This window comes from Dreissena polymorpha, chromosome 9 (genome assembly GCF_020536995.1).
Source record: "Dreissena polymorpha isolate Duluth1 chromosome 9, UMN_Dpol_1.0, whole genome shotgun sequence".
Lineage (NCBI taxonomy): Eukaryota > Metazoa > Mollusca > Bivalvia > Myida > Dreissenidae > Dreissena > Dreissena polymorpha.
The window spans coordinates 36,793,825-36,816,875 of NC_068363.1; the positions used below are offsets into that span (position 1 = coordinate 36,793,825).

The 23,051-nt window shown below is 37.0% G+C and overlaps 1 protein-coding gene and 1 long non-coding RNA gene across 3 annotated transcripts in view; one reads left to right on the forward strand and one right to left on the reverse strand.

The window, feature by feature from the left end:
- LOC127844727 (uncharacterized) overlaps nt 1–23,051 on the forward strand; it is an 88,279-nt gene that overhangs the window by 28,175 nt on the left and 37,053 nt on the right. The window lies entirely within an intron of this gene.
- Nucleotides 399–4,903, reverse strand: LOC127844739 (uncharacterized). The gene is made up of 4 exons (XR_008032880.1): nt 3,861–4,903; nt 3,049–3,149; nt 2,713–2,820; nt 399–556 (listed from the first exon to the last, which is right to left on the reverse strand). It is a non-coding gene; the product is annotated as an uncharacterized LOC127844739 (long non-coding RNA).

Genomic DNA, 23,051 nt, shown 5'->3' on the forward strand with positions numbered 1-23,051 from the left:
TTTGGTGTCCATTTTAAATGAGTTGAACCAGATTTCTATTCATAGATTTTTTCAATATAAACAAAGAACGAATTCTGTACAGATTTTACGAATTATTTAAATTAAGCAGAATTTGTTCGAGGCAGAAAAAAATCTGGCAGAATTAAATCTGGGGAGAACCAAAATGTGAGAATAGAATTCTGTGCAGAATAAAATCGGTTTAATATTAAATTCTGCACAGAAAATTTTCTGTACAAAAAATGTATGCAGGAAGAAAAAGCAAAATAAACAGACCATCAATAAATAACATTTTTTTATGAGATTATAAAATGTAAACAATAAAATGTACACAGTGAAATATACTGACAGTACCAATATTTTTGTTGTTGTTGAATTGATCACATTATGACGGGGTAAAAATTAAAAAAATCTAACACCCCCTATTTTTAGTCTCAATTTAAACAAGATGATTTCATTTATTTCCTGGAGTAGTCTATTTGGAGTGTCACTGCCTTGTTGAAGGAGGTGTCATCTGGCACTGTTTTGCTGTGGTCTTTGCACCACATCCAGACATAACCTATCGGAAAAAAATAAATGTTTACACATTTACATATTTATATCATTCCTCAACAAGGGCACCGCATAACAGGTGCCAACGCTCGGCTGCGGGTGCAGTTTTGAATAAATAAAAGCTTGTCAGTTATATATTATTTTTTTTTAGAGGCCACAGTGACCTTGACATTTGACCTAGTGACCCAAAAATGAGTGTGCGTGTAGAACTCATCAAGTTGCATCTACATATGAAGTTTAAAAGTTGTAGGTGGAAGCACTTTGATTTTAGAGCAAAATGTCAAGGTTTAAGCACGTCGGAAAGGCTGACGCCGGACGGCGAGCTGGCTATGACAATACCTCGGGTTTTCTCCGAAAACAGCCGAGCTAAAGAACTGATACATGGTTTATTCTAACTACTCAGTTTCAAACAGTAATGCCATACCTGTATTAAAGACATCATACATCAAGTGCCAGCCCAACAAAATTCACTTATAGCACAAACATCCAATTGAATTTCAAACCATTGTTTGATTCTAGTATTAATTAGACCCAAAGTTAAAATGCGATCCCAATAGTTTTTTGGTATTTAGTAAATGTTACTTTGACCTTGATCCGACTTAAACTGCAAACAACTAAATTTTCTACATTTGCATTATTGTTTGATTTTGTTGGATTATTGGCTGTTGTCAACAGCATATCAACAATATGCCTGTCATATCATTAAGTTAACCAACTCAAAGTATCCTGGAATAGCTGGTTTACCAGGACCAAGTGCTTATACCAAACAGTGAAACTAATGTCAGTAAGTTGAGTAACAGACAACTGCACTACATCATTCAGAGGAAGGGTGAGAATGGCTGTAAAAAGGATAAAGCTAACACACAATTTGTGTCCAATACCTCCATCCAAGCTCAAGTTAACCTTTTTTACTCCCCCAAAATTTATTTTGGGAGGAGCATATAGTCGCTGCTTCGTCTGTCCGTCCGTGTGTCCGTCCGTGCACAATTTTTGTCCGGGCTATTTCTCAGCAACTAATGACCGGAATTCAAAGAAACTTTATGAGAAGCTTCACTACCAAGAGTAGATGTGTATATTATCAGCGGGTTCTGGTCGGATGATTTTTCACAGAGTTATGGCCCTTTGAAATTTTCCATTAACTGTACATATAGTGCAATTCTTTTCCGGGCTATTTCTCAGCAACTAATGACCAGAATTCAATGAAACTTAATGGGAAGCTTCACTACCAAGAGAAGATGTGCATATTATCAGCGGGTTCTGGTCGGATGATTTTTCACAGAGTAATGGCCCTTTGAAATTTTCCATTAACTATACATATAGTGCAATTCTTGTCCGGGCTATTTCTCAGCAACTAATGACCGGAATTCAATGAAACTTTATGGGAAGCTTCATTACCAAGAGGAGATGTGCATATTATCAGCGGGTTCTGGTCGGATGATTTTTCACAGAGTTATGGCCCTTTAAAATTGTCCATTAACTGTACATATAGTGCAATTCTTGTCCGGACTATTTCTCAGCAACTAATGACCGGAATTCAATGAAACTTTATGGGAAGCTTCACTACCAAGAGGAGATGTGCATATTATCAGCGGGTTCTGGCCGAATGATTTTTCACAGAGTTATGGCCCTTTGAAATTTTCCATTAACTGTTCATATAGTGCAATTCTTGTCAGGGCTATTTCTCAGCAACTAATGACGGAATTCAATGAAACTTTATGGGAAGCTTCACTACCAAGAGGAGATGTGCATATTATCAGCGGGTTCTGGCTGGATGATTTTTCTCAGAGTTATGGCCTTTTGAAATTTTCTATAAAAAAATTTTTGTCCCCCCAACTACTGTGCCCTCAAGACGTTTTCTTTTATCTGAGTATATAGTGCAATATTGTGACAAAAAAAACCTTTGGGGAGCATCACCCGTCTCGACGGTTTCTTGTTTATTTTTAGTGACACATTTGGGCTCTGTATGCAATCCCTATCTTGGCCTCAATGCAAGGTCATCAATTGAGTCTAGGCAAACTTAAGTTATTGACCAGATACGCCCTACCCGCATTTAATAATCTCATTTTTATCTTCTTTGAAAACCTGGTCATAAATTTAAATAAAATTCCTACCACTGTTTAATTATGTTAAATACCTAGCAAAAAAAAACAAGACAAAATGTACCTTTGCAGGCAGAAATGATGACGGCATTCAGCACAGGCTTTATGTCATGCTTGTTCCCCGCCAGAACCTGACATCTTGACCGTTCTTGTGTCTCCCTCGGATTTATGGCTGTTTAAAAATAAATGAAAGCACTTCATTCCACTTAACTAAAAAATATATTTTAAGACAGAAGTTGATCTAAATCAAAATCTGTGAACATTGCTAATCAAACGTTAAATTGAAGCATTTGTCAAAGTTATGTATGCTTTATGATGATACAATCAATGTTTATTTCTCGAAAAGACTAATAAAAAAAGACTTTTATGAAAAAAACTTTTACTTTAATACCTTACATACCCGGAACTAAGTTTCACCATCAGGTAAAAGGCAGCACTGCAAAACTTGCGCAATCCAAATCTTTTTATTGTGGATGGATAATGTTCCATCAGTTGAACCATCTGGAAAATTATAATCATTTATCTGTATTAACTTGCCTGCTAATGCAAATAAAATGAGGGTCAAAGGAAAATATTGAGCTTACCAGTACCTAAGACCCAAAGTAACTCATTGATTTGTGCAGTTTGTCACTTGTGTTCAGAAGATTTCATTATTGTTGTTGTTTTTTTAATATGAGCAAAAGTGCTATTATTTGAAAAAAAATGTTCAAAACAAGTTTCATAAAGATTTGACATTAAATATTTCCACAACAGTGTTTACATGGTAAATGTTTGAGGCACAATGGATAAAAGGCAATCACAAAAGCTTACAATAAGAACAACCTTGTGCTTAGGTGATCTAAAAGCCTCCTTAAAAGATCTTATATATACATACATAGACTGACATCATATAGCTCACCATGAGCATTTAGTGCTAAGGTGACTTAAAAAAAAGTTCTGCTCAATAACTTGAGTTTGGATGGCGATACTGCATATATCATTTGTATGCAGATTCATTGCTTACATACAGACCTAGCATAGGAATTCATTCAGGGACCAGTCGTTTCAAGGTCAATGTCATTGTTACAAAAACTAGGAAACTATGATTTATGCATTATAAGTTGAATATGCACAACCAAAGTTTCAATTTTAAACAAATTTACAAACAAAGCCAAATACTGTCAACAGATTAAATACATATTTTGATGAAAGAAAAAGCAAATTTTAACATACCTCTGGTAATAATAATTCTTTCCTCATAGTCTTCTGCGCCCCATTTCATGGAACATTTTGATTTTCGCTTGAAAACTTCGAATGTCAAGTCTCTGAGATTTTGTCGCACACTTACAAGTGTACTATCCTTTTCAAAGTAGACTAAACCACCTTTTTAAAGTAGACTAAACCAAACATCTTTAAAACCATATATATTACAACACTTTAATAATGTTATGTCTTAATTTCTTAATTGTTCCTATTTATAATGGTATTTTTATTTTTTGTCACAAAATTTGTTATGTTTAAGCACTGGCATTCAAATGAATATTTTCATAGAACGAGAGCCAAGTAAAGTAAATGTGCTGAAATAGGAGTAAATTTATCACACCTGACGCTGGTGTTTGGGTAAACTTGGGTAATTGGATCTCTCTCTATCTTGGATATCATTGAAAATGTCACTGCTGACAAACAGCAGACAAAATGTCCTAGCAATTTTCAGTATTTTGGGACAATTTATCCAGCAATAAGCAAAGAATAAAAACTTTGTAAAAAAATTAAACCTTATTTCACTCCATTGTAGATTTTTCTTGAAGCCTGTTGGATTAAATTGTAACTTTCTATGTTCCTTATGGTATGAACAATAGGTACTGCTGTTTGTTTTTTTTTTGCTAATAATATGCTGTATTTTTTGGTCATTTTAACTATTGTATGAATTGAACATAACTGTTAGTTTTCGGTGAATAGAGAAATGTTTCCTGCAATAAACAATAAGAAACTGAAATCAGAAGTCTGTTTCTTAAATTTTACAAGTCCCATTTTGAAATGTTGAATCTAAATTTTTTCTAAGTCCAACATTCTGCCTCATTTTTCTACCAAGTACAGAAATTCTGCCTGGCTAAAATGCAAAGTGCTAAAAATCTGTCTTGTAAAAATTATAAGTGTTAAAATTCTGTCTTGTGTAATAATCTTTACAGATAAAATTCTGCTTCATTGTAATTCTGCTTAGAAAATCTGTACAGATTGCAAGGTATATTCTGTGTCTGTGTCCTCTTTGTACAGAAAAAATGAATTCTGTCTTGATTCTGGGCAGATTTTGTACAGACTCTATACAGAATTTGCATAGAATTTTCGTACAGGAACCTTCAAGCTGTTGTGTGATGTGTAATCCCATGGGAATCTGTTGTTCAAAAAAGTATTCCAGGCATTTTTACTACTCAGATGAATCATTCAGGCGTCTAGGTGACATTGATCTTTTTTGTTGCATTCTTTATTTGTAAATATTAGTATTTCTTGTGAATTCCTCAGCATGTGCCTGGCAGATGATTGTATTCCCAGCCATGCAGCAAAAGTTCAATGGGTAGAAATGCCTGGCAGCCAAGTTTCCTTGGTGTTTTACTACTTCTTTGTGCCAGAAATAGGTCTAATGAATGGAAGATGACTAAATACCGAACTTTAATCAAAGTGCTGGTTGGTGTTTATTGAAACACAGGTAACCAACATGTGCATGTCTAGTACAAATCATCCAAGTGCCTCCAATACAGGTTTCTGTTAGGGTATACCGTAATTACTCTTAAGTTTATGGACACTCTTAGTTTTTGGACACCCTCTTTTTTAGCCCCAACAAATATTTTTCATGACTTAATTTTCGGACATACTGGTTTTTGTCCATAATTAATGTCTCTTAATTGTTTGACAGTATATTTTACCATGCTAATCTATAGGCTTCAGCCATGGTTTTGCTCATCTCGTGTCACTTCGATCATGGATTTTTAAGGTAATAAAACCTGGCAGATGCATGCACGATGGCAATGGACCTTTACATTCACGTAATTGGGTAAATAACCATGTATACCGGTAGAAAATAATGGATTCACCCAATAGCATTTAAAACAGTTTCGTCCTATTAAGGAAGCAGAATGTTCTCTGTTTTTATTTTTTTGTTCTTCACTTGGAGACGTTTGCTTGAAAAACATGGCTGCCAAGGGGCGGGGCATTTTTTCCTTTTATGGCTATAGCAAAGTCTTGTTAACACTCTAGAGGCCACATTTATTGTCCGATCCTCATAAAACTTGGTCAGAAGATTCATCCCAATAATATCTTGGTATAGTTGGAAAAGGATGTCGGTTGGTTGAAAAACATGGCTGCCAGGGGACGGGGCATTTTTCCTTATATGGCTATAGTAAAACCTTGTTAACACTCTAGAGGCAACATTTATTTTCCGAATTTCATGAAACTTGCTCAGAAGATTTGTCCCACTGATATCTTGGATGAGTTCAGAAATGGTAACCTTTGCTTGAATAACATGGCTGCCAAGGGGCGGGGCATTTTTCCTTATATGGCTATAAATGACTATAGTAAAATCTTGTTAACACTCTAGAGGCCACATTTGTTGTCCAATCTTCAAGAAACTTGGTCAGAAGATTCATCCCAATAATATCTTGGACGAGTTCGAAAATGATGCAGGTTGGTTGAAAAACATGGCTGCCAGGGGGCGGGGCATTTTTCCTTATATGGCTATAGTAAAACCTTGTTAACACTCTAGAGGCCACATTTATTTTCCGATCTTCATGAAACTTGGTCAGAAGATTTGTCCCACTGATATCTTGGATGAGTTCAGAAATGGTTACCTTTGCTTGAAAAACATGGCTGCCAATGGGCGGGGCATTTTTCCTTATATGGCTTTATATGACTATATTAAAATCTTGTTAACACTCTAGAGGCCACATTTATTGTCCAATCTTCAAGAAACTTGGTCAGAAGATTCATCCCAATAATCTTGGATGAGTTCGAAAATGATGCCGTTTGGTTGAAAAACATGGCCGCCAGAGGACGGGGCATTTTTCCTTATATGGCTATAGTAAAACCTTGTTAACACTCTAGAGGCCACATTTATTGTCCAATCTTGGTGAAATTGGGTCAGAAGATTTGTCTTAATGATATCTTCGATGAGTTCAAAAATGGTTACGTTTGCTTGAAAAACATGGCCGCCAAGAGGCAGGGCATTTTTCCCTATATGGCTATATATAATATAAGCCTATAGTTAAATCTTGTTAACACTCTAGAGGCCACATTTATAGTCGGATCTTCATGAAACTCGGTCAGAAGATACATCCCAATAATATCTTGGAAGAGTTAAAAAATGATGCCGGTTGGTTGAAAAACATGGCCACCACAGGGGCGGAGCATTTTTCCTTATATGGCTATAGTAAAACCTTGTAAACACTCTAGAGGTCACATTTATTTTCCGATTATCATGAAACTTGGTAAGAAGATTTGTCCCAATGATATCTTGGATGAGTTCGAAAATGGATTTGGTTGCTTTAAAAACATGGCCACCAGGGGTGGGGCATTTTTCCTTACATGGCTATATATGGCTATAGTAAAACCTTGTTAACACTCTAGAGGCCACATTTATTGTCCAATCTTCATGAAATTTGGTCTAAAGATTGGTCTCAATGATATCTTGGATGAGTTTGAAAATAATTATGTTTGCTTGAAAAAAATCGCAGTCTGTTTAGGTTTTATGCTGTTTGCTGTTCATCAGTATCTAAGGGTTGGACATGAAACCTTTAAAACTTGAAACTAGATAGAAAGATTTTAATTAAATATAACTTCTAAGGGACTACAAATGCGTCAAAATACGTATCTAAATGGTAAAGGGTTGATTAATTGAATTGTTCCCCTTTCTTATTTTTGAAAAGTTTTTTGTGTATAGTTCAACTTTGTTTTAACAATTCAGCTTAAAGTATAAGAATTATTAATTATAATGAGATGAGAGTCTATGAAATATTCACAACTTATTAAAAATAATTGTTTTGTGCTGATTGGAATTACTGAAACATTATGCATGAGCACTCCAAGTAAAAGAGAATGCCTCTGACGCCTGCTATGTACGTTATGGGTAAAATGAACTGAGTCAGGCGCTGAGAAAACTGGGCTTAATGCATGTGCGTAGAGTGTCGTCCCAGATTAGCCTGTGCAGTCCGCACAGGCTAATCAGGGACGACACTTTCCTGTTTTATGGTATTTTTAGTTTTAGGAAGTCCCTCCTTACTGAAAATCAAGTTAAGGCGGAAAGTGTAATCACTGATTAGCCTGTGCGGACTGCACAGGCTAATCTGGAATGACACTTACGCACATGCATTAAGCCCCATTTTCTTAGAACAAGGCTCAGATGAAAGTAAAGCTTACACTCTTGCATCTTGACATTTGCATCAAAACTTGTCACTATGATGCTAACTGAAAATGTCTTGTCTTTGAATTTCCAAATAGGTGTGGATTGACAAATTCTTGGTCTAATAAAATGTGTACTAAACAGTTTAGATGTTTTTCAGTGCAGCAGACTTTGATCGTATTTGACCTAGATATGTTTGATGGCTACGCTACATTGTATATGCAATCGAAACACTGAATGCAAATAGAATAATGCAAGATGTAATGTTTCAAGGACTGACAACACTTTTTGAATGTATATCAATAATTGTCCTCTAGTTATAGAGATTAAAGTTTACATTATTTTGTATACATTGTATAAGCAATTAAAAGTAAAAACACTAGCACATGAAAAGAAATCAACGTTATTATGACATGAAAGCGGATATGCAAGTGCAAGGGCAGGAGAATTGACAAATTGAGTCGAGTGAGAAAACTGGGCATAGTGCATGTGCTTTAAGTGTTGTCCCAGATTAGCCTGTGCGCAGTCCGCGCATGCAGGCTAATCAGGGACGACACTTTCCACTTTTATGACATTTTTCGTTTAAATGAAGTCTCTTGTTAGCAAAAATCCAATTTAGGCGGAAAGTGTCGTCCCTGATTAGCCTTGGGGACTGCACAGGCTAATCTGTGATGACACTTTAAGCACATGTCCAGTTTTCTCAGAACTTGCAAATTATATTCACAGTTCATTTTAGCCTCACCCTGGAAAATGCCATTAAATGCGAAGGCTAATCTGGTAAAACACTTAAGGAACATGCATTAAATGCGCATGCTAATCTGGTAAAACACTTAAGGAACATGCATTAAATGCGCAGGCTAATCTGGTAAAACACTTCAGGAACATGCATTAAACCCCATTTTCCCAGAGCAGGCTCATGTTCTTGACTAGGTTATCCACTTGTCAAAAGCCTAGAGACATGGAAAATAGTTAAATCAAATACATTTTATGAAATAAATGTGATATCTTTTTTGCAATTAATTTTAACAAACATTCTTTCTTTTTTATCTGTGTGGGCGGCAATCGAGCGGTTTATCTGAACTATGTAACTTAACTGGTGATGTTTGTTTTAAAGTTTGTTTGAGTAATTTGTAGGCTATGTAACCGGTTTGTAATAAATTTGTCGGTCCACAGTTTGATGGAGCAGACTTAAATATAAAACTTTAGAATGCTTGTCTGAAATATGTTCAATAATGCTTTTTAGAGCAAATATCTATTGGAAAGAGCATACAACAAATGTGTGCTAATTCCATTTAATATTTAAACATGTGCCAATACTATATAGACATAAACCAGACGCTCTCTCTCTATACCTTTCTACCAGTTGCGCTATCCTTTCTTTCAGATTTTTTGCTGTAGTAACAGTTGCTAAAAATAACTTTGTTATCGGCTGGGAGAGTACATAGCAGAAAGACGAAAACATTCTTTCTAAGCTTGAGTAAACATACAACCTACAACTTAAAGCGTGGATTTTCAAATGAGTTCATGTTTTTTTGGTGTTCCATGTTGAAAACAAGTTTGTGGCTAGAGTGGTTTTGAATTTCAACTATGTGGGTTTGAAATTGCATAGGCTCATTGAATCAGTGCAAGTCTTTGAGGTAAGTTTGATGATTAGTTTCGTATTTATAATTTTATTAGTTGAAAACAGCTTACGGGGAGTATAAGTCTTAGCTGATGTCACATACCATAAACTAGATCATTAGATGACATAAGCATTTTTGAGTAACAAGTTTTTCTCCACCCAAATGGCTTGTCGAAAAGTTATTTAAAGATAGCTTTTTATTTAAAGTAGTTTAAATGTTGTTTCCTTCGGTTTTAAAAACTGCAGCATATAAGTAACTCTGTGAGTCTTGTTCACGGAAAACTGGACTTAATACATGTGGGTAAAGTATTGTCCCAGATAAGCCTGTGCAGTCCATAAAAGGCTAACTAGGTATGATACTATTGCCCCACATTAGCCTGTGCAGTCCATAAAAGGCTAACTAGGTATGATACTATTGTCCCTTATTAGCCTGTGCAGTCCATAAAAGGCTTACTAGGAATGACACATTCTGCCAACACTGGATTTTAGTTTAGAGGAGACTTTCTTTTAAATGAAATATTCCATAAAAGGGAAAGCTTTGTCCCTGATAAGACTGGGAACACTGCGCAGGCTAGTCTGAGACAATTCTTTATGCACATGCATTAGCTCCATTTTCCCAAGAACAGGCTCTCTCTTATTCACAATGTCAGACTTTTTATGTCCCCCACCACTATAGTGGGGGACATATTGTTTTTGCCCTGTGTGTTGTTTTGTTGCTTTGTTTTTCTCCAACTTTAACATTTTGCCATAACTTTTGCAATATTGAAGATAACATCTTCAAATTTGGCGTGCATGTGTATCTCATGGAGCTGCACATTTTGAGTGGTGAAAGGTGAAGGTCAAGGTAATCCTTCAAGGTAAAAGGTCAAATAAATGGGTCAAAATCGCTCATTTAATGTACACTTTTGCAATATTGAACAAAGAAACTTAATATTTGGCATGCATGTGTATCTCATGGAGCTGCACATTTTGAGTAGTGAAAGGTCAAGGTCAAAGTCATCCTTCAAGGTCAAGGGTAAAATATATGGGGACGTAGTGTTTCACAAACACATCGCTTGTTTCATTGTGCTTTTTTTGTATGTTGATTGTATTTAGTGTAATCTTTGGTTCATAGATAGGACATGTGTGTTGCTGAGTAAGTAGGGGGACTTATGGGACAAAACCCTCATTCGTTTCTCTGCATAGGACATCAGAAACGTTCAGAAACTGTCCATCATTTAGCTAATATATCAATTTTGGCATGCATATAGTTTAGTTGACGATGTTTCCTAACAAACGCACCAACAACAGTATGAATACTTTTGTTTCTATTTCCATAGTGTTATTCAGCCTCTTTAAATACATGATTTTTTGGCAAATCTGCAACATCATTTTATACAATTATGGATAAGTCAATCAGTTTAGGTTTATAAATTATTCTCCAGGGATGGAAACTAAAGTTTTGCAAGTGGTTGCCCAGCTGAAGACTTATGAGCCCAGTACCATGTACATATTGTATCATGTGTATCTAATACATTCTTTAAATAAAATAATAGATAACTAAACAACTCCATTGCTAACATGACACAGCCATTGTGTATTATGTCTTAATATGAGTCAAAGTTGAATCATTACCTTAGCCTTGATAAATTAATATTATTTATTTAATTATTATAATCATCCCATTTTAATTGAAATTTAATGTGTAATTGCACTTAATTGTTTCAAGAGCTAGTTGCCTGACAGAACTACCAGCTTTTGAAGCTGAGTTGCCGAGGCCAAAATCTACTGGCTCACGGCAACCACTAGTCTTCATTCACATCTCAGAAACCAGTTTTACATCCTCAATTATATAATACATGGTGCTGTAGCCATATTTCAAGGATGCAATGTGTCAAGTAACTCTTAGGATTTCATTGTTTCTTGAGTTGTATCGCCCTAAGTACAATTATTCTATTAATGTCCTTATTTATGATGTATTGACAATGCAAACTTGGTGACTGATCTTCATATAGTGTGCACGTGTTCAAATATAGTTTTCATACTAGTTGCACAAAATTTGTCAGATCAAGGCCTACTAGCACACTTGGCTCAATATTTTTTGTCAACTTTTGAGTTGCAAATCAAAGAAACAGCCTGTGAACTATCTAGAGGCCACATTCATTGATCAATCATTATGAAACTTGTTTATGAACATTAAATGTTGTCCTTATGATACATATGGGCATGCTATGTGAAAAGGGGGTTTAATGCATGTTCGTAAAGTGCTGTCCCAGATTAGCCTGTGCAGTCTACAAAGACTTATCAGGGACAACACTTTCCGATTTTATGATATTTTTCGTTTAAAGAAAGTCTTATAAGCAAAAATCCACTTTAGGCGGAAAGGGTCGCAGACTGCACAAGCTAATCTTGGATGGCTTTTTACACACATGCATTAAACCCCCTTTTCCCAGAGCACGGCCCATATGTATCTCTAATTGTTCACATGATTTCTCTAATGATGAGTGAGATATATGGTTCCTCTAAATTGAACACATGTTGGCCATGAGGCCAGGAAGTTTTCTCAGTGTGGTTCTAGTAAAACAACTCTTGAAGTCACTAACAGAATAGCAAACAGTTTGGATCCTGATGAGACGCCATGTTCTGCGGCGTCTCATCTGGATCCAAACTGTTTGCACAGGCCTTCAAAATTTGGTTCCAGCACTGAAAGAGTTATACATCTACTCTAAATGATTATAATTTTAGAAATGATAATTTTACATAAGTACAATTATTAATTAAAAATTATAAATACATAATGATAGACTCGCACAACTGTCACTTCAAATCGATACAAAAACTCAGATCTGCTATGTTGTGCCTTTATCTTTTATTGATTGCTACAGAAGTAGAGGTATTCATTCAGAAAGTGACTGTTCATTGACTACATGGTGTAGTGATAAATAATTAAATATTGAAATGTTAACATTGTATTTGCACAGTTCGGTCAAATGAGCCGCCCTCTGAGAAAACTGGGCTTAATGCATGTGCTTAAAGTGACGTCGCAGATTAGCCTGTGCAGTTACGCTTTTATGGTATTTTTAGTTTCAAGGAAGTCCCTCCTTACCAAGAATCAAGTTTAGGTGGAAAGTGTCGTCCCTGATTAGCCTGTGTGGACTGCACAGGCTAATCTGGGACGACACTTTACGCACATGCATTAAGCCCAGCTTTCTCCGAACAAGGCTCAAATGAAGGTCACCCATACAACAGCTGTGTACCATGACCATGGATATGTGTGGTGTGGAATTATCGCTTAATCATCTCTTGTTCAGTCTCTCTGAACATTAAGTAGATGAATGTATATACTTGAATGTCAGAATATTCATTAAACCTTAGCCAAAATTCATGAACTTGTTGCTCTTTATGACCCCGGTAGGGTGGCATATAGCAGTTTAACTGTCCGTCAGTCCGTCTGTCTGTCAGTCTGTGCGTACGTCCGAAAACTTTATTATTGGCCATATCTTTTGCAATATTGAAGATAGCAACTTGATATTTGGCATGCATGTGTACCTCACGGAGCTGCACATTTTGAGTGGTGAAAGGTCAAGGTCATTCTTCAATGTCATAGGTCCAAACAATAAAAAATTAAAAGTGGTATGGGGCATTGTGTTTCTGACAAACACATCTCTTGTTTGTTATGTTTTGTGTTTGCATAGTTAAATACTGTTGTATGAAGAGTGGCAAACGGATATTAGTTATAAGAAGGAGATATATTTTTATTCTGCCACAAATTATGAGGGATTCAGCAAAGAAAAGCACTTGTTCATCTCTTCAAATGTTTGTCCCCTAATTTGCAAATGTCTTATCTAGTGCCATAAGACATTTGTCCCTGCTTTGACTTTGTTGTTTAACAGGCAATTTTAAAACAGCTTGTTATAACAGGGATATGACTTGTGCACTCAAAATCCTGGTACTACGTCTGCTGACTTTGTCTGTTGAGGTACCCTACTATACCTGTCTCTTAATTTTCCTCAATACATTGATACAATAACCTCAGAATTTTAATCCCTTGCTTTTTCAATGCTTTTAATCTGGGGCAATAATTGTGAAGTGTACTCTTTTGTCTAAGTTAAAAGGTTTAATTTTCTTTGTAGTGTCCTTTGCGATTACTATCGTCTGTTTTTCTTGTAAGGTCACAAATTATGTACAGTAATATCTTGATTATTATCACTTACACAAATATCTGTGTCACGACCAGGGAAATGTCCTTTTTATACAGCGAATATTTGCCAAGCCGTAAAATGCTGGAATCAGCTGTAACTACAACAGTAAATTTGTTCTATTGTATTTTAACAATTTTGTACACTAGTAAAATTTCCTGAAAAAAACACAAAGGTACTTTTAGAACTATATGATCAGTTTGCACTTAATCTCTCAAACCTTTAAATGACAGAAGCCATATCATGTAAATATTTAAATTAATGTGAACTGGATAAATAATAAATGTAGGAGTGGCAGCGCTTGTGTTCTGAAAATAAATCTAGCATTGACAAAATGGGAAATTGATTTCTTACATTCTGTTTAGGAAGCAAAATTTGCTATGCTATTGTGAATGGTTGATTTCATTCCATAAAAAAGGCTTGTAAGCGCAATTTGTGTTCCAAATAAAGTGTTATTTAGCTGGCCGTTGACGTGCTAGCTATTCCTGTGCGTAATTTTGTCTTGTTAACCAGTCGGATCTCAATCATCAATGAGCGTAGCGGGTTTGTAGTACGACTACAAATTCTGTGAATGGAAGACATCTCATTGATTTTCCTCTGGGCTTTAGGAGAAATCTCCTCTGTCTGGAATTTACATGGCATTCTATATACTTTTTATTTTTGCTGAAAATAGACGTCCATTAACCTAATTGCCTTCAAGGGTGAATGAAAGAAAAATAGCAGAAAAAACCACAGTTGACGTAATACACAGATTAAGTTGACGTTTGATATTTATGTGCGCTAAGTAAGTTTTTGTGACTAAAATGACAAAAAGGCATGTGTACTTTAATGTAAAGAACTGTTATATTATTTTTCACGTAAGTTATTATTGTTAAGTTTTATGGTCAGTAATGTAGTGCAATGCAATGCAATTGATAATGTACTTATCAATTTGACAATCATACATAATTGAGTCTCTTGCATTTTTTTTGCTTGAGTTTAACCCATTTATGCGTAGCGTCTAGAAAAAAGGCCTTGGCAAACAGCGTAGACCCAGATGAGAGGCCGCATAATGCAGCGTCTCATCAGGGTCTACACTGTTTGCTTAAAGGAATTTCTGTAAGAAAAATTATAAATATAGAAATAATTATACTAGACATCCCTAATTTTGGAAATAAATTGATCTAATTCAGAAGGATGGGAGAGTCCACTAGGCATAAATGGGTTAAGTCTCTTGCATTGTTTTTTGCTTGAGTTTAAGATATAGTATGTAGCCATCAACATCTCAAAATAGCAGCTAGGGTGTTGACCTTATAAGGGGACTGGTGGGAAAAATCTGCCATTTCCATGCATAGTACACTTATTTAATTTTTAATATAGTTTAAGTTTTGCATGTTTGTCTAATTTTGAAAAAAAAAGTTAAGAAATTGTATGAGCAATTGATTTTTCAAAGGAGTGAGCTTTTATCAACAGCTGATAACGGCCATTATGATGCAAGGAGATCAATGTGTCCCTTTGGTGCAAAAAGGTACCATGTGGCCTTGCAAATTAGAACACACATGGTACCTTTTTGCTCCAATGGGGTGATTATGGAATGTCCTCTTATTTGGATACTTAATGTGATACATCTTCACTTCACATCTTGCATGCTCTGCCCACTAATGTTTTCATGGGCTATCAGTGTTTACTATGATGTATTGTAGAATTAGCAATGCTTGGCTGGCCTTGGCTTGTCTGTTGAACAAGCACCCATCTCAGGTTTAAAGTGCTCATTCACCGTGCAAGTCTCAGGATTAAAGTGCCCATTCACCGTGCAAGTCTTGGGTTTTAAGTGCCCATTCCTTGTGCACAGTTTGATGCTGAAAACACTTTTGGTAAGTGGGTAGTGTGCTCTGACCTTCAAGTGGAAGGTTATTGGTGGTTTATTAGGGGATATTATGGTCAACAATGCATTTATCATGGAGGATATAGGTGTTTTGAGTGCAGTCATCCTAGCAGTTAGATACAACTTTAGTTATTTGGTTGAGATAATGGTCGCTATTTCACTTGCTTTGATGTCATAGGTTAAAATTTAATTTTGAAGATGATAGTGTGCTGAATTTCAACAGGCTAATTGTATATCGGATTAATTTTTAAAAAAGAAGATAAAAAAGAAGAAAAAAAAATCAAAGGCTAGGCCCATCATTCAACAACCAATATTAAACTTGAGCCTAAAAATAAAAAATAGACTGTAGTTTACTAAGACTTCTTAAAGTCAATTCTAGCATGACGGTGTATGCTTATTAAATATATCATTATGTGTGAAGAAGAATATATGGGCCTATGTCTCATGTTAGAAAGTTTTTAATGGACGCTTTTATGCATGTCCTTACGCTTGGAATGGGTTAACACTTGATGGCCTTTCACCCTCCTTGAAAGGGGTAACAAGCCTTTCATCATCCTTGAAAGGAGTAACACTTGCTTGCCTGTCACCATCCGTGAAAGGGGTAACACTTGATGGCCTTTCACCATCCGTTAAAGGGGTAACACTGGATATCCTTTTAAAATCCTGGAAAAGTGTAACATTTGATAGCCTGTCACCATCCTGGAAGGGTAAACACTTGATAGCCTTTCACCATCCTGGAAAGGGAATACACTTGATGGCCTTTAACCATCAGTGAAAAGGGTAACACTTGTTGGCCTTTTAACATCCTGGAAAGGGGTAACATTTGATGGCGTTTCACCATCCTGGAAAGGGATAATACTTGATGTCCTTTTACCATCCTTGCAGGGGGTAATACATGATGGCCTGTCACAATCCTTTAAAGGGGTTACATTTGATGGCCTTTAACCTTTCTTTAGAGGGGTAACACTTGATGGCATTTCCCATCCTTGAAAGGGGTAGCACTTGTTGACCTTTCACCATCCTTGAAAGGGGTAACAATTGATGACCTTTCACCTTCTTTGAAAGAGGTAACACTTGATGGCCTTTTACAATCCTTGAAAGTGGTAACATTTGATGGCCTTTCACCATCTGTGAAAGGGGTAACACTTGTTGATCTTGCACCATCCATGAAAGGGGTAACACTTGTTAGCCTTTCACCATCCTTGAAAGAGGTAACAATTAATTGCGTTTGCCCATCCTTTGAAATGGTAGGGGCATAAAATGGTTTGGATAAATAAAATTCAAAAGTTTTTTTTAAAAAGAGCGTGCAAGATTGTCATGTAAGGCTGTCACCCTCCACAGGTTGTGGGTGTCGCTCAATGAACGTGTACTAAACATATTCAAAAGGATGACAATTTAATGGCTTGTCATGCATGCTTCAGCATTTTCTTATTTGAAAACAGTTTGATTGTATCTGACAGGTGGATGTTTGTAGTGATACAGATTTAAACTTTGCTAATTTACATTTCAACAATGCTTATACAGTAGACTCTGCCAATACCGGACTCTCCGAATACCGGAAATCTCCCGATTCCGAACAGTCCGGCCAGTGCGTATTTTTCCCTTCTATTTCTTTGTTTAAAAATGTTGAATAAACCGAACTCTCTCAAAACCGGAAACCAAACGAATATCTCCTTGAATTTCGTCATTTTCGACGTAAAATAGGCATTGAGTACAACGGACGGTCCAAATTCTCAAGATGCCTGAGGCGTGTAAATTACAATACTTAGTCAGCACGGCGCGTGCTGTGTCACACATTCCGCTCGCACAATTATCGATAATCGGATTAAACATACCATAAAGGTGTCAAGTCGTTACCGCGCTATTGAAGTCTGATTAAATAATGTAAAACAAACTGTGAATGTCTATTATAGACGTGCGGTAGCTACAAAAAGTGATTGACGCGATCGTTTTATTAAGCTTATGATAAACAGTTTAATTACAAAATAAATGCATGCCGTTGCGACGATCACTTTCTTGTGATCTTCTCTGGTAGTTTGTGTGCGTGTGTGTATGTTTTGTGAAATGTCTTGAATGAAAAATTGTGTGTCCACAACAATCGTGTTTGTGCCGTAGTTCGACAAAATTGTCTATGACGTTTTGCGCTTCTTATTTGTAACAAATAAAACTTAATTAATTCATAGCTATTTATAGCCAACTCGAAAACTATTCATTCGCCTATATGACAAATGTCACGTATGCATGTACATGTACATACATGTACGTACATGTATAAAGCACCACGCTCACTTTGGGATTAATAAAAAAAAAGTCGGTATGGAATGTTTTTTTGCTTTTAATCGAATAAAAACACATTTTGTAAGAATACTTTAAACCTAAGCATTACATGAGTACTGACAGTTATCACATGGTACATGTAAATGTATATGGTTTGTTGTATTCTTATATGATTTTGTACGAAATGCATACAATGTATATTTTAGGAATATGCCTACTCTTGGTAAACTGGAACTCTCTGAAAACCGGACGATCAGGCCGGTCCCCCGACCGTCCGGTTTACAGAGAGTCTACAGTATACATACGTAAATCATTATGTATTTTTTGGATAAAAAAGTTTAAAGAACAGAAATGTAATCTGTTATTCTACTTGATCGGCCTCTGAAGGCAACAAAATGTTTTCAAATCCAGTGCTATTAACTTTGAAAGGAATGCAGCGAAATGTTGGCTTCCATCATTATATAACATTAATGTCAGTCCTGTATTGAAGTTGCACTTTATTGGCAGCCATTAAAATGCTGGGTCAGACAACGTGCCTCAAACTGATTTGTATCATCCCCCATATTCTATTTATATATTTAAGGATTGTTTTGTGATAGAAACTATTTGTGCTATTCTCATGCAAAGGACTTGTCCATGCAAAGGGGAATAATTTTGATGTTTTCCCTTCTGGAATGGGTATATGAAAACAAGATAAGCCACCCTTGTAATCTCAATTAATGGTTTCATTGCAACCGTTCTATCTTCTGATTTACCAGATGTTAAGTTTGATACTTCACAGTTGTTTTACTCTCATGTGTATACTGGACTATCAAGGAATGGTGCTAACAGTGTCTCAACTAGCAAGTGTGTACTGATTTGTGCTGTTTCTACCAAAGAATGGTGCTAACAGTGTCTCTGTCAGCCATTTTGAACTAGTTCTACCAAAGAATGGGGCTAACAGTGTCTCTTTTTGCCAGTTTGTACTGGTTCTACCAAATAATGGTGCTAACAGTGTCTCTATTAGCCTGTTTGTACTAGTTGTACCAAAGAATGGTGCTTACAGCGTCTCTGTCAGCTAGTTTGCGCTGATTCTACCAAAGAATGGTGCAAACAGCGCTCTATTTGCCAGTTTGTACTGATTTTACCAAAGAATGGTTCTAACATAAAGATTGATGCTAACAATGTCTCCATTAGCCAGTTTGTACTGATTTGTACTTGTTCCTCCAAAGATTAATGCTAATAGTATCTTTATTAACCAGTTTGTACTTGTTCTATCAAAGATAAATGCTAACAGTGCTTCTATTGGCCAGTTTGTACCGGATCTATCAGAATTTGTACTGGTTCTACCTAAGATTTATGCTTACAGAGTCTCCATTAGCCAGTTTACAGATTTGTACTGGTTCTACCAAAGATTGATGCTTAAACAGTGCCTCTGTCAGCCAGTTTGTACTGGTTCTACCAATTGATGTTAACAGTGCATCTATAAGCCAGTTTGTACTGGTTCTACCAAAGATTGGTGCTAGCAGTTTTTCATTTAGCCAAATTGTACAGTTCTATTAAAGATTTATTCTAACAGTTTTTCTATCAGTCAGTTTAAACAGGTTCTATCAAAGATACTGGTGCTAGCAGTGTCTTTATTAGCCAGTTGGTACTGGTTCTACCAAAGATTGATGCTAACAGTGTCTCTGTCAGCCAGTTTGTTCTGCTTCTATTGATGCTAACAGTGTCTCTGTTAGCAAGTTTGTACTGGTTTAATCAAATATTTATGCTTAGAGTTTCTCTCTCAAGACGTATGTGCTAATTTTAAATAGGATAGATGAAAAAATGTCTTTCAAAAGCCAACTCATATAAGTTCTACAAAGGATTGCTGACAAATTGATAGATCTTTTGGTATAAAAAGTTATAATGTTTATTTATTTTATCAAACTTATTATATTTAGTTTGAAATTAATGTTATAAAGAAAGCTTGACTGTTAGCCATGAAGCCTTTAATTGTTTTGCTGCTATATACGGCACTGTTCTGTGCAAACGAAAAGTTTGGTGCTCTTAATATTTTAGCCGTTAATGTAGTGAGTGGGTTGGCTACACAAGTTGTCACTTAGTCTGTCTAGAAGTCACCATGTCAGCGGACCAAGGACATGTTGTAGTTAGTTTAACCCTTTGCATTCTGGGAAATTTGTCGTCTGCTAAAATGTCGTCTGCTGAATTACTAAAATTAGCATTTTCTTCGATTTTTTTCAAAGAATACTATAAGAATAGCAAAAGTTTGGATCCAAACTGTTTGCAAAGGCCTTTTAAATTCGGTTTCAGCACTGGAAGAGTTAAGTGTAGCAATGGTCAAGAGCAGCCCATTAGCTCAAATATCTACCAATCACCACATGTGCATCTGAAATATGTACATTCAAAAATGAAACTAATTAAAATAAAAGATTGTTAAATTGCAGACATGTTAATACATGTTAAGAAAGGTGTTTTAAAGTCATGTTATGTTGATTTAGCATACTAGTTCTTTTCATGAACTGTGTATGCCAATTTTATATCGAGATATTTTAAAGAAAGCAAACTTATTTTTGCAAAAAGGTTTCACCAATTTTAATTGTCTCCTGTTTGAGACATAGAGTTGCAGAACAATGACCTGATTTAAAAAAGCAGCTTAGTAGGAAGATTTGAGAGTCAGTTTCCTGACTTTCTGTCAACAGACTCAAGACAGCAACAGCAACGACCTTCTTAACCAGTAATGGTTAGCTATTTATACACCATTATCATTAATCCTGATACAGACAATGGTACCTCTACTGACTTCAAGAGAAACAAAGGACAAATCTTGTCATGACTGGGGGTAGGGGAGGGGGTACATAGTTGACATTCATTCTGGTAGGCATCTTTTCCAGATATTTATCCATTCCGAGATTTTTCCACTTTTCTGCCATGCACTGTGCACTCCCACACATACCAGAGTATCTCAAGGCCCTGATTGATCTCATCAGTGCCATGTACGTCATCAATGCATTGAGGTTGATGGCTATTGATTGGTCCATACACGGCTGAAGTGGTCGCTTTTCCTGATCGTCACGAACTATATTTGCCAAGAGCTCAAGACAAGCTGCTTTTGTTGCCAATCGAACAGTTATTGGTTTGGTGTATATTTGAATAGCATGAAATCTTGTCGTCAATCGTTGTGAAAATAATGTCATCAATAGAAAAGTGTTCATTCTAATTTAAGGTGACAATTTTCTTTTAAAAACAATAAACAATGTCATTTTCATTGATCTGATGTCTAATTGTTCAAATCTTGCAGAGACAAAATAGAAACGCTTGTAGTAACACTTTGTCATGACCTTGAATTTTCTCTGTATCAAACTTAATTTGAATTTTAAAATCCACAAATAATAACAATTGTTTCTCAATATGATATCAATTTCTTAATTGCATGGGCTGATAGTAATAGTTTTAAGCAATCCAAAAGCTCATCTTACCGTATGTGTTCAAAATGATTGTGACTCAGTCTGCAGGGTCCTGCACGTCTCAAGCCTCACTCTGGAAAAACAGGGCTGGATTCATGTGCTAAATGGCCCAAGGCAAGTGTGCACAGGGCTGGATGCATGTGCTAAATGACCCAAGGTAAGTGTGCACAGGGCTGGAGGCATGTGCTAAATGACCCAAGCTAAGTGTGCACAGGGCTGGAGGCATGTGCTAAATGACCCAAGGTAAGTGTGCACAGGGCTGGATTCATGTGCTAAATGACCCAAGCTAAGTGTGCACAGGGCTGGATGCATGTGCTAAATGACCCAAGGTAGTGTGCACAGGGCTGGATTCATGTGCTAAATGACCCAAGGTAAGTGTGCACAGGGCTGGATCCATGTGCTAAATGACCCAAGGTAAGTGTGCACAGGGCTGGATGCATGTGCTAAATGACCCAAGCTAAGTGTGCACAGGGCTGGATGCATGTGCTAAATGACCCAAGGTAGTGTGCACAGGGCTGGATTCATGTGCTAAATGACCCAAGGTAAGTGTGCACAGGGCTGGAGGCATGTGCTAAATGACCCAAGGTAAGTGTGCACAGGGCTGGAGGCATGTGCTAAATGACCCAAGCTAAGTGTGCACAGGGCTGGATGCATGTGCTAAATGACCCAAGGTAGTGTGCACAGGGCTGGATTCATGTGCTAAATGACCCAAGGTAAGTGTGCACAGGGCTGGATGCATGTGCTAAATGACCCAAGGTAAGTGTGCACAGGGCTGGATGCATGTGCTAAATGACCCAAGGTAAGTGTGCACAGGGCTGGATTCATGTGCTAAATGACCCAAGGTAAGTGTGCACAGGGCTGGATGCATGTGCTAAATGACCCAAGGTAGTGTGCACAGGGCTGGATGCATGTGCTAAATGACCCAAGGTAAGTGTGCACAGGGCTGGAGGCATGTGCTAAATGACCCAAGGTAAGTGTGCACAGGGCTGGATTCATGTGCTAAATGACCCAAGGTAAGTGTGCACAGGGCTGGTTTCATGTGCTAAATGACCCAAGGTAAGTGTGCACAGGGCTGGATGCATGTGCTAAATGACCCAAGGTAAGTGTGCACAGGGCTGGAGGCATGTGCTAAATGACCCAAGGTAAGTGTGCACAGGGCTGGAGGCATGTGCTAAATGACCCAAGGTAAGTGTGCACAGGGCTGGATTCATGTGCTAAATGACCCAAGGTAAGTGTGCACAGGGCTGAATTTATGTGCTAAATGACCCAAGGTAAGTGTGCACAGGGCTGGATCCATGTGCTAAATGACCCAAGGTAAGTGTGCACAGGGCTGGATGCATGTGCTAAATGACCCAAGGTAAGTGTGCACAGGGCTGGATCCATGTGCTAAATGGCCCAAGGTAGCGTGCACAGGCTAATCTGGGACAACAACAGGGCTGGATGCATGTGCTAAATGGCCCAAGGTAGTGTGCACAGGCTAATCTGGGACAACAACAGGGCTGGATGCATGTGCTAAATGGCCCAAGGTAGTGTGCACAGGGCTGGATGCATGTGCTAAATGACCCAAGGTAAGTGTGCACAGGGCTGAATTCATGTGCTAAATGACCCAAGGTAAGTGTGCACAGGGCTGGATCCATGTGCTAAATGAC